Source organism: Ascidia mentula, chromosome 7 (assembly GCF_947561715.1).
Source record: "Ascidia mentula chromosome 7, kaAscMent1.1, whole genome shotgun sequence".
Lineage (NCBI taxonomy): Eukaryota > Metazoa > Chordata > Ascidiacea > Phlebobranchia > Ascidiidae > Ascidia > Ascidia mentula.
In genome coordinates this window covers 13,889,033-13,905,200 of record NC_138572.1, presented here as the reverse complement: position 1 = coordinate 13,905,200, position 16,168 = coordinate 13,889,033, and the positions used below count along the sequence as shown (strand labels likewise).

Here is a 16,168-nt window from a genome sequence, read left to right as displayed (position 1 = left end):
ACGAGGAGGATAACCCATATATGCCGAAGAAGAAGAGTCCAAAGAGGGACAGTTTGTTAGAAGTCCCGAAAAGTCCGAAGAGGCCATCATTTCTAGAGAGGGTGATGAAGGCAAAACCCATAGATGACAGCAAATGCGAACATCAAGGGATGGATTGTCAATGCCTATGTGCATTTGAAGACTTCTCCAGTGGGAAAGAGTGGGAAGAAAGCATGAAGGAGGATGACGACATGCTCACGCAGATAATGCGTGAATCCGGGATTGACGTGTCTAATTAGGCACAGGCACAGCCTTACGTGTATATATATTTTTGTTGATGTTGTGTTAAATTTTTAATAAATGTTGTGCCAGTGCCAATTGAGTGAGTTTGTTTGACCCTGCTAACTCCTAGGAATCGAGGAAAAAATAGGATAGGGGGTAAAATAGGGGGTTTTCGGCTACCATGATGTCACTGCATCAGTTCCAAAGCACTTCATGATCAGAAGAGATTCTTTAGTTGTTTTCACATGATCCTTAGGATTGTGACTTGGATTTCATGCCACTTTTTGATATGGCAGCTTATACTGAACAGTCATGTACAAAATTATCAAATATATGCATTAAACCTGTTGAAAAATATAACAAAATGAGATATTACTTATCCATGGTGCAAAAAATAAGTCTTTTCCAGCCTATTTTTACTCCCATAGCAAAAGTTGGCTCACCAAAGTTTGAAAAACCAACAATAAAGTACATTTTCAAGGCAACTTACCACTGTTATTCACATTACTACATTTTCTGCAGCACAAACCAACAAAAATTAGCACTTTACACCATCTCCAGTGCGAATATTTGCAATTATTGCTGGTTTTACAAGTAGTTTACTTCACCCGGACTCGAGGACCTGGCAGCGCAGTTGCTACGCCAAAAAGTTAAGCGGGGTTTTAAGCGCCCGACAATCACCGCTTAACTTAAGACGTCTTAAGCGGGAATTTAAGCCGAGCTTAAAGTTAAGCGGGGTTTCTGCATTCCACCCTAAGTTAAAGTTACAAATTCAACATCCCGCCAAAGAACTCCACCGCATGGATGGGCGTGAGAGAGAGTGGCGAGAAAAACACGTTCGTGTCACCCGGGTTGTTTACGTAAGTGTGTTAAACTTGCAAAGGCAAAGAATTCTTGTTGAGAGAGCTATTGGAACATTCAGAATATGTAGTGAGAAAATCTGGTTGACTTTGACCCAGGATTTTTATAACAATATTTTAAAATGTGAATGAAAAATACCATTGACCCCCGATTGTCCGTGTGCTTGGGCATGGTATTTACTATTTTTTGACAAACTTCAATGACCTAAGAATAAACACACCCAAAAGTTTTGCATCAAGTTTGGCACGTTTATATTGAAAACTACATGGACACTTAATTTCAAACAAACCATTTTTGTCGATGGTCAGCGCATTTGCTTATCTTTCCGAAGTATCCGCACTCTAGACCAAGTCTTTGACCACACAAAGAATTTGTTGCTTGTTCAAGTGTCATTCGTTCCAACTTCAATGGTTTAAATTTCAACTGGGATGTAACACGTGGTTCAGGAGACGGTCGGGATCTCTTGACCCTTGTCACAGCCTCTATATAAGGAAAGTAGCAAGTTGTCGAGGTATACTCTGGTCATAGTCCGGGATTTCTTTAACAAAATAAATTACATGACTTCAGACCATATATTTGACTCACAACGTACATGTTCGCTACATTAGGTATACAGTACCACGAACAGACAAATGCTATTGTTATCTACAAAAGTCCGTAAATTAAATAACTTTATTATGTCTAACATATCGGTCACGCCCATCCTGCACGTTTATTTGATCTTACCACTTTTCTTTTTTCGGAGATTGGACGCCAACGATAAGAAAGACGTTGGTGCCAGTATAAGTCGTTTAATTTCAAACCGCAAATAATTGTGTCTCTATCAAACAACAGCATACAACGTAGTGTTGAAATCTTAATGCCATCATCGTTCGGGATCCAACGGTGGCCCGTAAGGATAAACGCACGACAAAGTTTAAATCGGCATATGTATTGTGATCGGAGTTTCAATATTCGCCGATCGGACTTTTTATGTTTTCCATTGGTGAGTATTTGCGCATGTCGTGATATGTGTAAATGTCCATGTTACGTAAACATGTAAACGTAACAACTGCCACTGGTACACAAAGTGTGCATACATTGATGCAGGTATTTGACAACATCTCAAAGACAGCTATCTTACTCCTTTATACTCTTAAAGAACCATCAAAACATGATTGCAAAGGGAAAATAGTTTGAGTTTTCCAAAGCGTTTGAATGCATTGGAGCAATGGATTTTTCTATTGTGCTTTAAGCGGTATGTCATGTTAATTTCAAATTTGTGCTTGTGAATTTTGACTCTGGTCGCCACAGTGATGGTGGTGTATTTTGAAACTCTGTTTAAAATATGTTCCTCTAATAGGAGATAATGGCATTCTTGCTGGCTGATAGCAGATAGTTACAATATGATAAACAGTGACCCTAAACTGATTGTGCTACATAACTGTGTTAGCGGGGCTGGAGATCATATTGCTAGGTTGTTAAGGCAGACTATATCAAACTTGGTCAACATAAATAGGACCTCAAATGTTTGTTCAAATTAATATGGTAATGAAGCACGGTTTGCTGTAATTACTTCAACATTGATGGTGCTATTTCTTGGCAATTAATATTTTGTGTTTTGGGGTAAAGGGCAATTGTGTAAAAAAAAACTTTAAAACCATTTTTTAGATGTATGTGACTTGCAGTAAAAATATGACGGAGCCAACAAGAGACAGATTTTACACTTTTGGGGAATACCTGGTAGTATCAATACATACATGCAACCACATTACGAAGTGCAATTTTGTGCGGATTAGATTTTTCACCCAGGTTTTTGTATATTTGAAGTTCTGTTCTTGTTGTTACTGCCATCCCATCAATTATATTTTTATGATAATAGTCGATGAGAGCTGCAGACAGGTGTACACACTATTTCGACCTGTAAGGTCATGAGTGCAGCTGGTGACAGCTGTCTGCAGCTCTCAAACACAAATACTTTTGTAGCAGATGATTTTGACATTACCAGTGAAAACATAGATTGTTTTGAGCGTCGTATCGCAGTGTGCATTTGGCGTCGTTTCGAGAAATCGTGCGCGGAGCCCAGCAACTGATCTGATGGAGATGAAAAACAAGTCCTTGATAGCTGTTATATTTCTGACCAGCTTTCACTCAGCTGGGCCAGTTTCTTCAATCATGAGATGGAATAAAGGAACAAAAACCAAGCAAGATGTGGAATGACCCAAATTAATCCACACTTTTTACCAAAACTAAACTCCGGTCCAAAAATATTACCACCGAATTTGCACTTTTTGGATTTGACTGTGGTCACATCTTTGTTATTATGCAGAAGAGAAGCCTCTACGTCAGCAGCTTTTTATTAATTTTTCAGCCTGGAAGCTGACGATGCCTGTTACGAGACACAAACTGATTCCAGCATTTCTTTGTTTTGTTTCAGATAACGTCGTTAAATCTTGGTGGGAACACAGTTAATGATGAAAGTGCATGTGTTATTGCTTCATGTATTCTGTGGATTAAAGGTCTTTACAGAGAATGCGTAACGTCCGAAACTTGCGAACCATGCGTTAACGCATGCGATCTAACATGTGCGCACGTACGCATGCGATTTTGTTGCTGATATAACATGACCAAATGTGTTTGCCTAACTAAGTTGTGTAACCAGAAAGTATAAAATTTGACTTAAAATATTGTGCTTCCAGAAGTGTTGGCATTTTACATACAACTGAAAAACTGCTAGACTGGATATGTAGACAACAAACAGCAATTTATGATTATAAAAAATGATGAGAAATCAGATTTGTCAACTCGCCCACTGTATATTTTGTTACTCGTTATTTTGCTTTCTGTGATTTATTTGCAGTGACACTTCCTGTGATCACGAAGACGTTTGTAGTTTGAACGTCGGAGAGAGCACTGATAAAGGGCGGTGTGGGGGACCTTCGGTGTTTTAGAACTTCAATTCAGGTGCGGAAATTTAGTTTTAAACTATCTTTAGCCAGCACTCGCCGCACAGACGATCGAATGCTGCGGTTGACAGCTTTCCAAATTATGTCGCAATTCTGACTATTTCAACGACTTTGCCAGGGATTTTATTGCACAAAAATTGCATTGGAACAGTATGGGAGGCAAAATTGTCTGGATTTTAAAGGCATTCTATACACCAAGAAGGAATGCACGGATGAGATTAACCACGGATTCAAATTTATTGGGACCAAAAATAGAACAACACTTGATGAAGGCACTTCGGCTTTGTGGATAAAAATGAAGATGATTTACGTTGTTACTCCACTTTGACACAACACATTAATGTAAATATGATGATGTTCACCTGCAATAAAAGTCAAATTATGCACAACGTCATATTAACAAACACGTGTAGCAAATATGCAAGAATTTGATGCAGCAACCAATCAACCAGACCACAGTAATTTCGTTATGATCCATTTTAATGTGAGAAGTTAGCCTCACAACCTGCCTATTCTAGAAGTCTGTACTAAACCTTATATAATTGGAATCTCAAAAACAACCAACATATCTTTACATTGATATGCTGTTTACCGTAAAAATGTCCGGTACAAAATTTTGTGGATTGCAGTTGACCTAAAACAGAAAACAATGATAATTGGAATAATCTACCAACACCCGGATCACAACATAATTTTTATTTACATTCTTGGAGACTTCAACATAGACATTTTATGGGGTCCACACATTAACACGGTCTGCAAAAAATAGCTAATAGCATCCCTATTATGCTTAGGCACCGCATAAGGCGTAAGAACCAACATTTAGCTTATTCATTTAATGCATCAACTACAACTTGGAAATTTCTTACATAAATACAAAAAATCAACGTTTGCAACTAGCTTTCGAGAATTATTTTACACCAATTGCTAGAGTTCATGCACACACAACCAGAAGTCACACGAACCACAAATATGTGCGTCGACGGAATTGGGCAAGAAAAACCTAAATCACAAAGGCGTACAAATATGGAACAATATTCCAGAACAACTGTCTAGGAAACTTTCGTTTCAGGTTAAAATCTTCAAGTCTTTTTTAATTAGACATACATCATCAGTGTCTATAAAAGCAAACCTGCCACATGCAACGGGTGGAAGCGTTATATATAACAAAGTGGAAATCTTCAGGGCCAAATTGCAACAGAATGGGAAATGATTCCCAGAATCAATTCTCAAGCAATATTCCAGAAAACATAAATTAGTTAATTCCTTCTCGATGCAGAGGGAAATATAAACACACCTTTAGCATCAATCAAACAATTTTCAAAAACTTGCCGACAGCACGTGCCTAGAAAATGTGTTCACAACGTTTAATGATGATTTTTTTGTTGTTTAATTTTCGCATCGGTTTGGAAACTTTGAAAGACTCTGGTATGGGAACGATGTAAAATGTTTGTTTTTTTCTGTTCTGTTTCTAGGAATTAAAAACTCATGGCTATCTGGATTATTTGTATAAAACCCCATTACGCACTAGTTTTTCTGGTATAATCTTTGCTTAAATACTAAAATATAGAGAGAATGCGTTGAACTCTGTTGCACGACAAGTACCAATATATTACTTCAGGATGTATGCTGCCAGAATCAACAGGGATTTCTGTCACTTCTCAAAAACAAATTTTGCTACTTTACGTTACGAAGACGAAACATTTTCAAATGCGCTGTGAATATTTTTCTGTGTGTAATGTAAATTGGCCAGAATGTCTGAACAAACATACAGACCAAGAGAAAAAATTGGTACGATTCAGTAAGTTCGATTTACTGGGCAACGCATAATTTTTCTACGTTGCTCCAAATGGTTGAGCCTCACCCAGGCCTCGAGTAACATCCAAGAGTTGAACACAATTCCTGGGTGCAAAATATCTGGAGTCAATAACAGCTAGGATGCTGTTAATCATATTCTAATTAAATGTTCTTTTTAAACTTTCTGTAATATCTTTTATACCCTTGTCTGCCAAATTTGGATACTTTTTAACAAAGCAATACAAACAGACTGATATTTAAATTGAGTGGGATATCTGCAACATAAATTAGTGTGAACTTTTCATGAAAAAATGTTTAAATGAACAACAAAAATTATACATACACTGTGTAACAAGCCAACGAGTCGAAAATGATTTGACCAATCTTTTTACGAATATGTAATGACATTTTTTGGTTTGTTTCTTATGTTTCAGATATGTTTTGCAGGAAAGCTTGGCTTTGCTTGTATGTGCATCCCCATGTGCTATGCTTTCTGGCAGTGATGCACCAAAACAGCATATTTTAAACTAATTTTGACATCCACAAACAAACATGTGCTGGATTGGATCTAATCCTATCATACATCCGGATCTCGGGAACATCACTGTAAATTTTGAAAATACAACAATACTGAACAAAGAACGGTTTTCAATAATAAAAAGGAAATCTCTTTCCACCCGTATTTCGGCATTTGATCCACAGACTGTGCGACACTCCCCCTGATTGCCCAGTTTACCCCCACGCACTGAATAGTTGACCAAACAAAACTAAAGGAAATTTTCTCCAATCTACCCCCACGCACTGAATAGTTGACCAAACAAAACTAAAGGAAATTTTCTCCAATCATTTCCTAGAATTGCTTGAACCCTTCACCTCACTGTGTTTGCTGCCTGGGGAATGTAGTACACCTCATTATTTGCCACCCATCTATCTGAAACAACCTCTTCTTCCTCTCTGTCATAACAATAATTTTTGTTTTTCCCGTCCTGATAGCAGTCTAATTACGCCGTAAACATGTGCAGTGAACAGCTTTAAACCGTAGGCGGTTATCGAGGTGGAGGTATTTACATATTCAAACAACAAGAAAAGATGAAAACAGAAGGCGAAAACATTTCAACCCAATCGTAGTGAACGAAAAATTAAGGCATGTGAGCAAGTGCCCCTGGCAGAAATGTAATTGGTTGATGAGGTGATTTTGCCGCAAAGCGCAAACAGACCGCGAGGAATGTTTACAATTTACTGGTAATGTAAACAGGGCACAGCACCACAACAACCATTATGATAAGGCATGCAAACACTGTTTACATGCAAAACACATTGCTTGCTGGAAATAATTTTTTGTGTGAAACAAATAATAAAACTTAAAAGATTCACATGGACATTTATAAAACTTCCCATTTCTGTCTTTGACATGACATCACACAAATATTTATTATTGCCACAATCCTACTTGACGATATTCCATTCTACAGCTACGAAACGTGAGGCCAACAACTCTCGCAGTTACATGGCTTGTGCAATTGTGCTCACTATGGATTTATAAATAACTTTTCGCCTAAGAAAACAGTGGTTGGCGCCATCTTGTGTTCCTGTAGCCCAACGTCCATCTGAAAAACAACATTTTGGGCAAAGAATGTGAAAATCAGAGTTTTCGTCATAGCTTTCTACTGCATTTTAACTTGATTAAAACCTTTTTCGGTTCGTCGATTATTTGGTCACTAGCAGCTTTTAAATCTTGATCATCCACCTGGTAAAAAAGCGCAAAAGTAAAACATGTTTTGTTAGAACTCAAGCAGCTCCACATGAAGCCCAACATACTTTTTTGGTGATACTTCCGCTGTCCTGGCTGTGGTGAACGTCCACTTCAACAGTATTTGTATCTCCTTTGATTTTCTAAAAATAATTTTAGCAACTCAGTTAAAAACAATGAAAATTATGTGCGGTTTATAATGTGCTTTATCTTACCGGCGTGCTACGCCTTTGTTTGGGTTCGTGGACTTTGTGAAATGTCTGGTTCATTTTTGAATAAGATGGGGTGTTTAAATTCCACCTCGTGCTTAAACGATTTTTTGTTTGGCCAAAAAGGTAGATACCATAATTCTTGCATGTAAGTTTTTGTCGTAGAGGGATGGTGATACGGGTGGGAGAGTAAACCATTGTCTTGAAATTCTTTCGGCCGCCGCATAATGCGCATTTTCCGCAAGGCCGAGAATACCCATCAGCCTGTATGTTTCCGAGTACACGGACACGGTGGTTTGTTAAATGGCCCCAAGAGTTTTTGGTCGCTTAAAGATGACGGAAGCTGCAGGGTTTGAGATCTCTTTCCTTTGTGGAGAGTTGTAATATCTTTGGAAAAGCCGTGGCCTTGTGTGGGATTTCTGTTTGCATGTTGCGGGGCCAAACCGTCGTTTCCAGCTGGCCGCTGCTGCTATGACATCTGATGTCATCTTCTTGGGGAAATGGGACCGTAGACATTTCTGCTTCAACCGTTCAAGGCTGTGGATGAAGTCCCTGTTTACCTTGTTTAAGCGGCGCATACGTACTGCTTCTGCGAACACAAGTGATTTAAACACACAAGGGGGGTGGTGCGATAACCCACTGAAGAACCGTTTTCCCAAGGCCGTCGGTTTCACGAAGTCTTTTGTGATGAAACCTATTTCAGTGTCAACTGAAGTCACATGGAGGACATCTAGGAATTCCAGTGCTCCTCCTTGGGCTGTGCGAGCAACAGGTTGAAACTGGCAAACGTCTTTTTGAGTTTTTCCTGCACTGCTTTGGCATCACCTAGACTTGCAGAGACCCAGATTATGTCGTCAATGAATCATTTTAGCAGCATTGCGTGTTTATGAATGGTAGTAGCGCACAGCTGAATGATATAATGCAAAGCAATGTTTGGCACAGATACCGAGTAATTCTCCGGTAATTATACCTGATGTTTGGGTATACAAGCAGTCGTCGAATTGGGTAACAACATTTTCCAGACAGTACATTATAAGATGGACAAGTAGGCCCCGTGCCTTTTTTATTAAACCTCGGTTTATGCATAATTGGTAAAAGTTAATTACAATTTTTTAATTTAATAATCTGGCAGTTTTAAAAACTTCCAAATCTGTCGTATTTGGATTAAAGATGGCATGAAATGAAGATAAAGGATTACTGTAGTTTTGTGAATCTGAAACAATAAATATACCTCAACAGAAACTACTGTTAAAATGAGGAAATATAACATTTCTGGCAATATTATTGTCAATTATCCTTGTTGCATACAAGGGCAACAGCTAGAAATATTTAAATATGCTATTTCGGTGCATCACAGAGAGCATAGCACATGGGGATGCACATACCAGCAAAGCCAAACTTTCCTGCATACATATCTGAAACATAACAAACAAACCAAAAAATATCACGACATATTCGTAAAAAGGTTGGTCAAATCATTTTCGACTCCATGGCTTGTTACACAGTGTATGTATGATTTTTGTTGTTCATTTAAACATTTTTTCATGAAAAGTTCACACTAATTTATGTTGCAGATATCCCACTCAATTTAAATATCAGTCTGTTTGTATTGCTTGGCAGAGAAGGGTATAAAAGATATTACAGAAAGTGTTATTTGATGTATAGTGGTTTGGCTAACAGGGTACATAGCTGTTGCCAGTACTTAACAATAAGATCGCACGTGAATTGTTGTGTTTTCCTAACCTGATTTTAATTGAACTTGATGCAAACATTCCAACAATATTTATTTCCATTAACAATTTTGGACACGAAATTAACATGCGCAATTATACCAACGCCAAACTGAGTGAATTTGCGCCCAAACGCTCAGACAAAATTGAACAGAACCAATGAACTGAGATGAGCACAGTACAGCTGCCCTGCCTCGGCCCTCAGCTAAACGCACACGGAAAGTTACATTATTTAAATCGAAGAGAAACAAAGTGATCGAAGTGTTGTGAAAAGAAGGACGACGAAAGAAAGCGAAGGTCAGCGGACACGGAAGAAAGGTCGGTTACTGAAAGACGATAAAAGACAGTCACATGGGAAAACTTAAACTCTCAAAGCGACCAAATCGCTGTTAAATCAAAGGACATGAAGGAACAGCTGTTGCTATCGCTACACTTTGAAGAGACGCCAAAATGACAAGTGGTCATGCAACCTTAAGTTGACATGTAACGTAAAATCACGTTACAATAGCTAAACAAAAAAACGCCAACATATTCACAGCGCATTTGAAAATGTTTCGTCTTCGTAACGTAAAGTAGCAAAGTTTGTTTTATGAGAAGTGACAGAAATCCCTGTTGATTCTGGCAGCAAACAGCCTGAAGTGATATATTGGTACTTGTCGTTCAACAGTACGCATTTCTCTCTATATTTTAGTATTTAAGTAAAGACTATGCGAGAAACAGTAGTGCGTAATGGGGTTTTATACAAATAATGCAGATAGCAATGAGTTTCCCATACCCGAGTCTTTCATGACGGTCAAGTTTCCAAACCGATGCGAAAATTAAACAAGAAACTTCAATTTATTTATGCCCCCCAAAAAAAGCAATTATGTTTGTTGCGTAAACAGAAGACATTAAACGTTGTGAACACATTTTCTAGGCACGTGCTGTCGGCAAGTTTTTGATTGATTGCGTGGCGCGTCTGGTTGAACTATAACAATCCTAGAGATGTGTTTATATCTCCCCTCTGAATCGAGAAGGAATCCGGCCAAACTGAACTTTATTATGTTTTTCTGGAATATTGTTCCATATTTCTACGCCTTTCTAATTTAGGTCTTTTTTGCCCAATTCCGTTGACGCACATATTTGTGGTTTGTGTGACTTCTGGTTGCCAACGTTCATTTTTTGTATTTATGTAAGAAATTTCCAAGTTGTAGTTGATGCATTAAATGAATAGGCAAAATTTTGGTTCTTGGTTACTAGGCGCAGTACTTCGTACGCCTTATGCGGTGCCTAAGCTTGTACATAATAGCGATGTTGTTAGCTATTTTTTGCAGACCGTGTTAATGTGTGGAGCCCATAAAATGTCTATGTTGAAGTCTCCAAGAATGTAAAAAAATTATGTTGTGATCCGGGTGTTGGTAGATTATTCCAATTACCATTGTTTTCTGTTTTAGGTCAACTGAAATCCACAAAATTTTGTACCGGACATTTTTACGGTAAACCATTGTTTTAACAGCATATCAATGTAAAGATATGTTGGTTGCTGTGTTTTTGAGATTCCAATTATATGAGGTTTAGTAAAGACTAAACTCTCAAAATGGGTCATAACGAAATTATTGTGGTCTAGTTGCATCAAATTCTTGCATATTTGCTACACATGTTTGTTAATATGACGTTGTGCATAATTGCAGGTGAACATCATCATATTTACATTAATGTGTTGTGACAGAGATTTTTATCCACAAAGCCGAAGTGCCTTCATCAAGTGTTGTTCTATTTTTGGTCCAAATAAATTTGAATCCGTGGTTAATCTCATCCGTGCATTCCTTCTAAAATCCAGACAATTTTGCCCCCAAACATTTTTGTGCAATAAAATCCCTGGCAAAGTCGTTGAAATAGTCAGAATTGCGACATAATTTGGAAAGCTGTCAACCGCAGCATTCAATCGTCTGTGCGGCAAGTGCTGGCCAAAGATAGTTTAAAACTAAATTTCCGCACCTGAATTTAAGTTTTAAAACACCGAAAGGTCCCCCACACCGCCTTTTATCAGTGCTCTCTCCGACGTTGAAACTACAAACGTCTTTGTGATCACAGGAAGTGTCACTGCAAATAAATTACAAAAAGCAAAATAGTTACTTTTTATAATCATAAATTGCTGTTTGTTGTCTTCATATCCAATCTGGCAGTTTTTCAAACAATACAAATACACAGTTGGTCATGTTATATAGGCAACAAAATCGCATGCGTACGTGCGCAATGCGTTAAAGGTGGCTGTACACAGGATGCGTTTCGGTCCGTTTTCGTCCGTAAGCGCATACGCGCGTAAAAATTCGGTCCGTCGCCTTCCGACGGCGTCTTTACACAGAATGCGTAACGTCCGAAACTTGCGAACCATGCGTTAACGCAGGGCCATCCGACGCGATCAAACATGTTTGATTTTTACGCACGTACGCATGCGATTTTGTTGCTGTAAGTAGGTTTTTGTAATATTTTTACATACTTGAAAGGTTAAAATGGTAATTTTGAGATCAACAGTTGATTTTTTACTCTTTTTTTGGTTAAATATCTTTTGTGAGGCAGTGATTATCAGTAATAATAGCTGTTACAATTGCATAACAACTGGTATACTTAGTAGGCCCCTAAAATGTAATATAGTAAGGAAAAACTGATTGAACTTGTCCGTGAAAGACCAGATTTATATGTTATCAAAGATCCAAAACATATTTCAAAGTTGGCAAAGCATGTGGTATAACAGGTAACAAAAATTGTACAATTTGTCCAAGCAAAGATAATGTTTTCGCCTGCCTTTGAAAGGTAAAAGTGCCAAAGAAAAAAAAAAAGATACGTCCGTATGTACGCAAAAAGAAAGAAGCAGAGAGACCAAGTGGATCTGGTTACATACCTACACCAACCTGGCCATACTTTTCATCAATGATGTTTTTGGACAATTATACAAAGCATCGCAGGCAATATTATTATTAAACTTGTTTGGTTGTATCTGAACTTACTACATGTTTAGGACTGAGTCTAACATTTTGCAAGAGGACCCAACTTTGACAGCAGAAGAACAACAAGTTTACTCTGCTTTTTGTGAGGCAGCAGACATTGGTAATACAGTCAACAGCATGTTAATAAACTGTTAAGACAAGGTCCTGTATTTTTTTAGCTATCATTCCTGATACTTCAGGTAAACAGTCTGAAGTACATGAAATTGGTACACCTGAAGGTTTACAAACACCAAAAAAACGAAAGCCACAAGCATTAACTGGTCGTTCACCCAGTTCGGTTGGTAAAAAGAGAAGGAGGAAGGCTGCGGGTGTCGATCTATCGGTAATAGTGTTTAAACCTAGCAAGAGGATGTGTAAAATAATTCATATCATTTAATTACAATGATTTTGCATAGGAACAATTGGGTGAAACTTTGCACGCAACCAATGCTTTGATTTCTGAACAACTAAAAAAAACTCAAAGTACCATGGCATTTCAATATGCCAAAATTAATGAACAAAGACTGGGTGCAATGCCAAAAAACATGCATAAAGCTTTTGTAGCCATTACTGAAGTATTGGCAGATTATGACAAAGTTGAGATGCAGGAAAGTGCGGAGATTGTATAGCTTTGTATTAACTGTATATATGCAAGTATCAAACTGTTTTCAGTTCTTTTTCACATGTTTGACTGTAATTTACCTGAAACACAAGTATTGGTACTGTTCTTTTCATTTCACTGTTCACTTTCTTTAGTATTTTACTGCCAGTATTCTGTTCTATTCATTTGTAGTGTTCTTTCATTTCCTTCAAATACCTCTTCAATTTGCATTTTTATACATGCCAACATTCAGTATGCATTCACTGTTCTTTTATTACAAAAAACAATAAACAAAAAAGAAAAGCAATCTGTCTTAATCAAGGGTTGTGCCCTGTGAAACTATGTTGTACTGCCAAGACACTTCCCCCTGGCTGCTGCTGCCTTGCATACAATGAATGGTGGTGAAATCTTTGATCTTGGGAAGACATGCAGTTTCCTCTTGTCGCCAAGCTCCCTCAACAAGTTCACCATTTACTTCATAGTCAACATCATTGGCACCAATGTATTCCCTAGTTTCTATAGACTTCTTTAAATTTTTGCTCTGCAACCAGTTATGTAGAACAACAGTAGCCTTGACAACTTGAGTTGCAGTTTCAACGTTTGCCATTATTGTTGATCTATTTACCCGCCATCTTTGAGCAAGAATACCAAAGGCATTTTATGCAAATAGAAAGGTTAAGCTGCTGTTTAAACATGCAAATATCATTTTACCTATACACATAGGCGCCTAGTTTTCATTTTTCCAGGGGGGGGGGCGGCTATATTATGACGTCATAAATTTGTTACTATGACGTCATCAAGTATCGAAAACCTGTATTTGAATTTCAATGAGTGAGACGTATTAGCCAAAAGGGTGGCGTTAACGATGAACACACAAGATCGGTCTACGACACAAACAATAAGTACCGGTATATCGTACTGCGACACTAACGTCCGGAATGACCAATGTCCACGAATGTAAAAAGGTAGTTGGCATCACACACTCCCAAGAAGGACAATACTGTGAAAATGCTTGTAGTAACATGTTTCCCATTAATACTTCCGATACACATTGGAAACTGCCATTTGTTTTGGTATTCATTTGCAATTTCCATCCATTCAGAGTGACTTGCTGGAGGAGTGAGAACTTTTGGCCTTAGCACGGTCCAAATTGCTGCACTTGTTTCAGGCACAATTTTGCAGATCAAAGATTCACTGACACGAAATTGAAGTGCCACGTCCGAAAATGAATTTCCACTGGCTAGGTACCTAGTGAATGGCAACAATCAAAAATGGTATTTGATGTTGAAGAAATAGAAATAATGTGTAAAATAAACTTACCTCAGTGTTATAGCCAATCTATGTCCCGGGGATATTGGTGCGCGCCAGTTTGTATTCACCTTAGCAATCAATGGTTTGACTTCAAGTAATTCAAGAAAACATTTTTAAGTAAAATTCTGGGTCAGCTTCCAGCTCTGGTACTAAATTAAGCCACTGGCCTTTTTGTCGTTGTCTATATATTTGACGCATCCATAATTTAAAAAAACAAAAAAACATTTTGTTCAAACATTTTACCTTTTTCTTTGTTTTCGTTTTTCGTTGTGTATGATGGCAGACAACAAAACCAACTGAACACATATAAGAGGTAGTACTTTATCATTTTGACACATCTTTACTTTAAAATCACTGATCTGCAATTGGACATATGCACAGCAGCAGTCATCGGTCCTTTGTTGACATGCGCAACCAAGCGTAAATTCGTACGATAACGCATTCTGTGTACCATAACTGTTATGACATAACACCAATCAATAACAATTTAGCCAATATCACCAGTTGCTTGGATTTCTTTATTGTGCATTTGTGACACAATAGTATCAACGTAAAATTGTTGCACAGTTGAATAAACGATGTCAGAATTACTTCAACAGTGCAACAATTTCACGTTGATACTATTGCGTCCCAAATGCACAATAAAAAAAACCGACATCATGTATTTGCAGCGGTTTTGGCTTCTGCAAAGTGCGGCAAATTGTATAGAGTAGACTAAATCGCGTACCACTTGAAAAGCTCTCGCGTACCACTAGTGGTACGCGTACCACAGTTTGAGAACCACTGCTTTAACCACTGAATACATGAAGGAATAACACATGCAGTTTCATCATTAACAAACAAAGAAATCATTGTAAGATTAAGAGAAAAACGTCATTAAGACCATAAGAATGCAGCCTATTTGCTGGGTGGTCCAGACGGATCTGTCCTATCTTGTCACGTAGAATGTGTAACAGGCATCGTCAGCTTCCAGGCTGAAAAATGAATAAAAAGCTGCTGACGTAGAGGCTTTTCTTCTGAATAATAACAAAGTCAAATCCAAAAAGTGGAAACAAATTCTGTGGTAATGTTTTTGTACCGGAGTTTTGTTTTATACAGCCCTATTAGAGTCCAGTAAATCAACCACACCCATAAATTGGCAAATTGTTTGGATTAATTTGGGACATCTTGCTTGGTTGAGTCCAAGCTGGTCAGAAATATAACACATTCATTCAAGCGCACTTTTCTTGCATCAAGGACTTGTTTTTCATCTTCATCAGGTCATTTGCTGGGCTCGAAACAACGCCAAATGCACACTGCTGCGACACGACGCACAAAACAATCCATGTTTTCACTGGTCAAAATCATTTGCTACAAAAGTAAAATTATTTCAAGTCCGAGCTGCAGACAGGTGTACACACTGTTAAGACCTGTAAGGTCATGAGTGCAGCTGGTGACAGCTAGCATGTGCCACGGTCGAAACAGTGTGTACACCTGTCTGCAGCTCGGACTTGAAATATGAATAGAATGAAGAACGCGAAAACACAGTACTGCTAAATATACAAAAACCTGGGTGAAACTCTAATTCACACAAAATTGAACTTCGTAATCTCCATGCACAACCTGTGTAATGTGGTTGCATGTATGTATTGACTAGTGATGTTCCCAGTTCCAAATTATCCGGCCCGGCCGGATCCGGATAGTTATTAATCAAATCCGGCCGGATAATTTGGATCCGGCAGTTTGTTAACACTGATT

The 16,168-nt window shown here is 38.1% G+C and overlaps 2 pseudogenes; both read right to left on the bottom strand.

Moving 5' to 3' along the window:
• LOC145909631 (uncharacterized) overlaps positions 1-8,854 on the bottom strand; it is a 169,974-nt pseudogene extending 161,120 nt beyond the window's left edge.
• A 5,192-nt stretch (positions 8,855-14,046) lies between these two features.
• LOC145909630 (uncharacterized) lies at positions 14,047-14,769 on the bottom strand (annotated as a pseudogene).
• Between the last annotated feature and the right edge of the window lie 1,399 nt (positions 14,770-16,168).